Source organism: Simochromis diagramma, unplaced genomic scaffold, assembly GCF_900408965.1.
Source record: "Simochromis diagramma unplaced genomic scaffold, fSimDia1.1 OVJJ01000026.1, whole genome shotgun sequence".
In the NCBI taxonomy this organism is placed as follows: Eukaryota; Metazoa; Chordata; class Actinopteri; order Cichliformes; family Cichlidae; genus Simochromis; species Simochromis diagramma.
Genome location: NW_024386985.1, coordinates 6,416,066 through 6,424,564, shown reverse-complemented (window position 1 = coordinate 6,424,564; position 8,499 = coordinate 6,416,066).

Genomic DNA, 8,499 nt, shown 5'->3' with positions numbered 1-8,499 from the left:
TTTTTTAATCTGGCTGGTTTGATGTATTTGAGATTGAAGACTGGCGGCTTTCTTTTCTTTCTGTTGCCGTTCATCATTTCTTTTAGATTAAAATTCTACTCAAAAATCACTTGATAAGCCAAGAAAATACAAATGATTACAGAAGTTAAACCAGGACCGTCTGCGTCAGGGTTGCTCGCAGATCCAGGGAACACGCTTCCCTCCAAACCGTTCAGAGTGCATCGTTTAAATATTGTGGTTTGACTCAGACAGATAAAACAGAAAAGCCTCTCTCGTTTTCTTTCCCATAATCATTTTCATCGAATGGGACTTTTTGAAACACATAAAGCTATCGTATTTACAGGATCTCCTCGAAAAGCTGACACGGTCCCTGTGGTTTTTACATTAGTGTTTCATAATTTGAGAAGAGACCAACTGAATTAAATCCTGCTAAACTAATGAAACTAGATCAAATAAACCATTCTAAACTTAATTAGACTAAATTAAAGTGAACTAAACTAAATAACTGAGAACCTTCACAGACATAAACTAAATAAAGTTAGAAACACACACATTACAAACTGCTTCCTTACTAATTGTGGGTGTTTGTGTCTCCTCTTGGTCTCAAATTGAGGATTAACTACTCTAAACCAATTAAAATGAACTAAACTAAAAATAAAAAGTCTTCAGAAACTGAACAAATTGAACAGATTGAGAACGACTGCACTAAACTAAACTAGGATCCAACTAAAATAAACCATGCCAAACAAAATAAACTGAACTTAACTAAACTCGACTTAACTGCCATCCAGGTCGAACGTGGTTTCCTGCTGTTTATGTTAGTGCTTTCATTTTTAATTGCTGATATGACCACTTCTGGATTTCATATGTGAGGTGTTTCTTTGTTTACACTCTGTGTGTGCGTGCGTGTGTGTGAGCACTTTTACTAAATTGTCTTTAATCGGTGCAGCAGCGCTCCAGCATCAGAAAACCTCCCCTGAAAAAACTCGAGCTCGCTGCGGCCGTGACTCAGACCTACTCTCTGACTCAGCGTGACAAAATTCCTTTGAATCCATTGCACACACAGAAATGCAGTCAGGCTCCTCCTAAAATATGCTTATATTTAGCACTGATTCATGATTGCAGCTCATGCATGGAAACAGCACTGAAATGCCTGCCTAATCAAACCGGATGAACCCAGCTCCAATGGAGTGTCTGAAGAGGGAGGATAAACAAGGTCATGACTACCGGTGCCTTCTGGGAACGAATGGACAGGAAGAGTGAGCAAACATGCGGCCACTCTTCTCGCTGTCTGGACGGACTTCCAGTGAACTGGAAGTTACTTCACTTCAGCCCAAATTGCCTGACAGAGATTTCTACAACAGCTTTGAGTGAGACAGATATGAACCCCGGCCGGGCGGCGTCTTATTCCTCCGTATCTGTGCTCTTTTTTATCTCTCATTGAACCCACCCACATTTGGTCTTTCTGTGTAACATGTTGTTCTTGACATTTTCTTATTTCTTCTTCCCACTGCTTCAGTCTGAGTGTGCTGACACAGTCGCAGCGTGGCCAGCGCTGGGAAACCAAACCTCTGTGCACACACTACACATTCGAGCTCTGCTCAGCTTGGGTCAATACAAACAAAATCTCTCTCCCCCTCATTTTCTCTCTCACAGAGCCTCAAACAATGGCACACAAAACAAGACGAACACAATAGTAAATGCTCTGTAAAGAAGTAGGAATGAGATAAAGACAGTGGAAGAAGAAGAAAAGTATACTTTGTCCTGCAATGAAGCTCCTCACTGAAACATTCCCCTTCTCTCTGGGGTTCATTCGCTGTCCACGTGCAGCAAGATCTCCGTCTAAATAAATAAATAAATCTGGGTAAATTCCCAGATGATTAAACATGCAACTGTTTTGCTGGCAATAACTGAAATGAGTAAAGAAAATCAACAGCCTATTCATGCAAGATAATTCATAATTTTATTGGGGGGGGTTATATTGGTTGGGTCTGATTATTGGGGGGGTCATAACCCCCCTAACCCCCCTGGAAATTACACCCCTGATGTGCAGGCTCTTTCAGTGGACATCAGTACATGTAACTGTCAAATGTTATAAGAGTAAATGTACTTCAGTGAAAACCCACAACATCAACTTGAACAGGACAAATGAACATCTGTGACATATCTTACACATCCCTTTATTAAATATATATATATATATATATATATATATATATATATATATATATATATATATATATATAACTTTCCTCTGAAATGATCGAACGTTGCACATCTCCACACTGCCCTCTGCTGGCTGCCAGTGGACACCACAAATACAGAGAGGATTTTCTTATCTTTTTGCACAACAGACTGTTTATATTAGGATTCTCTTTGTCTCCGCTATGCTGTTGTAGAGTTGGCCTTTTCTCCCTTGCCTCATGCGCACTTGCTCTTGCTCACTGAGTGGCTGTCTGAGGAGCTCTTGTTGACATTGAACAGTTACTTATTATCAGTATGAGGAAGAGAACAGAAGGAGATAACGGGCACTGTCTCCCAATCACTGACCGGGAGAAAAGGAAAAACTAAAGAGAAGCAGGAGGCCGTGTTTCGAGAACAATGCTTTCTTTTTCCACATCCTTCTCTTTTCTTGTGAGTGTGAGTTGAATGTATTGTGCGCATGCATAAAAGCCCGCATGCATGTGAGTGTTTTACGACAGCACTGTTGGTCACTGCGTCTTCACTGTTCAGCACAGCAACACTGACTCATTTATTCGTTTACGCAACAATTTCACTTCGTTATTCAAAGAATCGCCAAATACTGTAATCCGTGTCAGGAACACTGACAGATCACCAGCTGTTTCCTGTGACGACTTAGACTCCCACACTGATATGAGCTGCAAAGCATGCACGGTCATAGATGATCAGTGAACAGGTGACAACTACCACACTTATCCTGGATGTGGTTTAAATCAGCCTCGTCCCCAAAGTGAAAAACAGCCCACTAATATGATCTAATTCTGAAAATTATAAATAAAAAGTTGTGACAATCCTGTTTTCTGTCTCTTTGGCTCTCTGATGTTTTTTAGGTGATGATAGGTTCATCATCATCATCTTTTGTGCTCCCATTCTGTCCCTCCAACCTCTGTCTTTGTGTCAGGTTCATATGTCGTATGTTAGGGTTAGTCATTTCCTGTTTTATTTTGATAGTCTTTCACTCCATGTCCATTATGTCCAGTTTTGCTTTGTGTGTCTCATTAGTCTGTGATTAGTTTGAGCTGTGTTTGTCCGCCTGCATGCGTACATACTAGCTCACTCTGTTGTGTTATCCCTCGAGTGCTTCAGGTCCGATTGCTGCCTGCCACACAGCCCACTTTGACACATTTCCTGCTGTTTGGTTCAGTGAGAACCAAACGGTAGCAGCTCAGTATATTCAAGAAAAGTGAAAACAGAGCCTCATAATGAGGAAGAAAGGTGATGTAGGTGACTTTGAGTGCAGCACGGTTGATGGTGAGATTTTCCCACACAAACATTCCCATGGTTCACAGAGAATGGACCCAAAAAGAGAAAACGTTCAGTGAGCAGCAGCTCTCTGAGAGAAAATGCTTGATGCCAGAGAAGAATGGCCGAGCTGCTTTGAGCTGATAGGAACAGTAACTCATCTCTGAATAAACACATCTAACCTCGAAGCAGCAGAAAACCACACCGACTCACATGGGCTCACTACAACTCAACGACATGAGACTGGAAGAAGTTCCTCGGTCTGATGAATCTCGATTTCTGCTGCGACATTCGGCAGGTCGAATCAAAGTTTGGAGTAAACGTCATAAAGGCACGGATCCAGGATCGTTAATACTAATCATAATCATAAATACTTGTCACAGTCTGGCTGAGGCAGACTGTATGCGTTTGCAAAGGAGGACTCAAACGCAGACCAAAAACAGAACGTGACGTGGATTAACAAAAAAACAAGCCGTTTATTAAGGCTAGCAAAAACGGTACAAACAAACTAAACAATAACCTAAACTGGGTGAACAAAAACTAAAAAGGCTAATGAGGGAAGTGGGAACACATGGGGAAACAGCTGACACACATGAACGTAACAACGTCACAAGGGGAGATTAAAACTAAAAATATTGAACAGAGGACCCCTTTCAAAATAAAACAGGAAACATAATGAGACGCAGACATGAGAACATGAATCAGAATCAGAATCCTTTATTTCCCCTAGGGATCAATACTTGACAACATAAGACACACAGACATGAAACACATGAAGGGCAAGGGAGACTTAACAGGGGTTGAAAACACAAGGGGAAACTAAAAGGCAAATGAACGTAGAGAACCTAAATAACTTAAACATACCATAAACAACAGAATAAACCAAAACTCCAAAACGCTGGGTCAAAAGACCCAGGATCGTGATAGCCCCTTGTCGTCCTCGGTTTGTTGCCGGATTGTCTGTGTATTACCTTCTTTGAGTTCCTGGTCTCAGGTTTTTAGTTCCTTTGTATTACTTTGCAGTTGTTCCCAGTTTAAGTTTTGTGTAGTTCTTAGTCACTTTCTCCTTTCATTTTTATTGTGTTCCTGCCACCATTAAAGATGCACTTTCAGTTTAAGTCCATTCGTCAGTGTCTGCAGTTGGGTCCACACTCTCTCCACTCCGCAAGTTTTTTTAGCATTCATTTATGCACAGCTCTCTGAAGTGGGTTTAGGGTTAGGGTGGACAAACATCTCCGCTTTGATCCTGTCTGTCCAAAACAAGCCTGGTCAGCCTTTTTCTATTTGTGACTATGCTGTCGTTATCTTTAACCTTTAACATGCTAACTGAGGCCTGTAGACTCGGAGATGGATCTCTTTTTACAGTTTCTCTGAGCGTTGCATGGTCTAACTAAGTGGTGAATGTGTTGCGAGGTCCACTTGTTAGTGATGCGACGTTCTGTATCGAGGCTTTGAAGCTTGTATCAAGGCTTGCTTCATTTATGGGAGGAGCTGAAAATGATGACGTCCGAAGCCTCACTGCCCGGCTGTACCACGTGACTGTTTCATGAAGTGGTTCGAACTTTGCCGCGAGCTATGACAGCGATATAAACCCCTCAGACTTCATTCAAAAATGTGGGTGTTTGATGGAGAGTTGCGGTTAGTGAGAGTTTGGAGACAGTTTGGAGGTTTATGAGAGTGAGGAGAGAAAGTCAGGAGAGAATGGAGCCAGCTAAGAAGAGGAGGATGTCCTCCCCTGTGTGGGAACATTGTGATTTTATTCCTCCCAACAAGGTATGTAAATTTCTACAGAAGATGTATTTTCATAATACTGATGGTGCAATACAATTTATGTTAAGCGGCTTTACTTTTGTACAAGGTGAAGTGTTTGCTATTGCTATGAGCTGGGATATAACAACAACACCTCATCCATGCTTAGGCACTACAGAGCTTTGCATGAGAATAAGGGGAACACCTGGTTAGCATGGTGATTGAGGACTCCCAGCCATTTAGCATTGTGGAGGACAAAGGATTCAAAAGATTTGTTAAATCATTAAATCCTAGCTATGTTCTCCCCACTAAAAGGTCATAAAAGCAGTGAAAATTTAGTTTTTCCTGAATAAAATGTGAACAGGCAGGACTGAGGCCTCAGTGTGTAGCTGTCCATACCTCAACGTTACAAAAGCACAACTACTGTCCACACCCCAACCACACCTCACCTCACAGTAAATGATCATTTCCATTTTAAGCATTTCCAAATGATCATTTTCCATACTGCCAGTATAAATATACACAGTATACTGCCATCACTACAATATAGATGTTTTACACGCTCCTTTTGTTGTTGACATTTACAGGCTGTGTGCAAAGTGCCACACTCTTCAAATTTATGCCAACTAATATTTTTACATCCAGTAGATGTCCTACTAGAGCAAATGAAGCTTCAAGAAGCTTTGCACTGGGGTGAACCAATTGGATGAAAAGCTTCAGTGCTTCATGAAGCTTCATCTGCCCATCACTACCACTTGTAACTGTGCTAAATGATTTCCATTTGCTATTAGGCTTTCTCACTGCAGCCTGATAGACTTCATATTGTTTGGAAATGGCCTGATAAACCTCCAAATTGATTTTGTTCCTCCTTGGTGTCATGTTAGCTCACACCTGAATCCTCCAGACCTGCAAAGTGTCGCAACTTTTGCTTTCATAGAGTGCTCATACTGACGTTCGTAGTCAAATACAATTACCAGCTGCGTTGTACTCCCTTAATTCTTACAGAGGTCATAAAGTTGTACTTAGGGCTCCGTGCAGGCCTGTGAAAAACTATGTGAAAACCTTTTTTTTTTGTATATACACTGTGAAAAGCGTTACGCATCGAGGTTAAGACACCCACCATGAACTGTAATGTGGAAAAAGCAGCTGAGGACCTCTGTTGTATCTCCCTCATGTTTCCTGTCATCTATGCACGATTGGTATCTGGTGAAATCAAAACAGGAACACGCTGTTTATGGACTGAACACATTCTTTGTGATCCAATGAGCTTCACGCCAGAAACTTGGAAGTCAGTTATTAATGTAATCGCAATGAAACCACGGTTAAACGAGTGGAAACACAGCCAATGTAAAAGTCATTATTATTTGAACGGCTGACATGTTTAATTTACTCAGTTAACCTGGAATGATCGTCTTGCCTGTGATATTTGTTTCCGAGTCACATTTTCATATATTGGTGCGCTTGTAGAAGAAATGTGATTTTTAAGATGCATTACAGATGCTTTACGGTGACACCAGCATAACAAAGGCCTGATGTTCAGTGTGTGGTGTGTACATAGGTCTAACCATAGCTCATTTTCATACAATATGGAAATGAGATTCCTAGAAACTTGAAAGCACAACAGCGTGCTTTAGAAATGGCGTCTGTTTGAATGCTTCTGTGGATGGAAAATTACATTATGCTTTATGGTGTTATGATAGTGAGCTAAGAGTCAATCAACTTTTAAATAAGAGATGAAGGAGCAATCACAGAAGGAGGCGACTGGGACTGATGAATGCTGCAGACTCTAACACACAAACATTCACATTTTGCAGAAAAGCATGCATGCATATGTGAGCTTCCACACAAACACAGACATGTGTAACACACTGCAGGACAAGCAGGCTTTTGGGTCTACTGCATTATTAATAAAGTGCAAGGTGCTGTATGTGACAATATTAAATGTCTAAGGGCCCTGCTACAAACCTGCTGCAGCACCTGCTCAATTTTTCAGGTAATAAAGAGCTGAGTTATGTTGACTGGATATAAAATCTGAGCCAAAAAATATAGTAAAAACTGTAAAATCTCTTACCTCAATGCAGAATCCCTCCATAAAATTACTGCTTCCCTGTCAACACAGGAGTTATGAGCAGAGCTGTCCACTTGCAGCTCTTCCGCTATGTTTCATTTTTGCATCATCCAGCTAAACGCATGCAAACATCACATGTGGTAGACCAGGCCCCAATTTTATGTGTTTTCAAATGATGCAGTTTGGAAATATGCACAGCACACGAGAGAGGGCTCCAACTCAATATTTGTATGTGTTTTAGCAAACTGTGGTGTAAAATATTTTATTTATGTCTTACATTGTCGATTTGATCATGATCTGGATCTTAGCATATGTGGTTATGTTATGTCCACGTGACATTGCTCATTAAGCAACACGTAGCATTCAATTGCTGTTTCACACGTGGCCACCAGAGAGCAGCACAATCTCTCTTCTAAAGGACAAGAAAGGAGGGGGGGACACCTGAGGTAAACTGAAATGGATTATAATATAGTAGAAACAAGTAAACCAACATATATACATGTGTATGTGTGTATGTATATGGTGTTTTACAGTAAAGACAGAAGAAGGCTCCCACACTGCTTCTACACATAAAAACACCAACTGCACAGAAAATGAGAGGACAGAGGTGCATCTTCAGGTTAGACTTAAACATAATTCAAGCTGACGGATGTCTGAGGTCGCTCAGATCATTTTAAAGTCTTGGTGCAATGAGAGCAAAAGCATGAGCTAAGACGGGAGGAGAGCTTTGTGCTCAATAATCAATTACAGGCTCTTTCCATTTCTTACTCTCTATCTCACAAGATCCCATAAAAACTCCGCCACCCCCACCCTGCTTGCCCATTTCCCCTTCCACCCTTTTCTCTGTCAGATCTTGCATTTGCAGAAAATATAAAGTTTGGAGCTGAATTTCACTCAGCCACTGAGGTGAAAGACAAATAGTGGAGGACAGTGTAGTCCTGCACATGGTCACCATTCTAACCTTTAAAATTACTGGGAGGTTGGAGCTGTGTGCAGGCTTCACCACAATTTGTGTGATTCCATGAGGAGCAAAAGCCTCGACTTCCACTGGAGGAGACAGCAGAAGATCATGGGAACAAAGCAGCAACGTTTATGTTTGCTGTTCAACCGAATACACGATAATATGCATTACTTAGTGGAAGCTCTGTTAGTCACACAGGAATAACACACTCACTCTCACACACACACACACACACAAT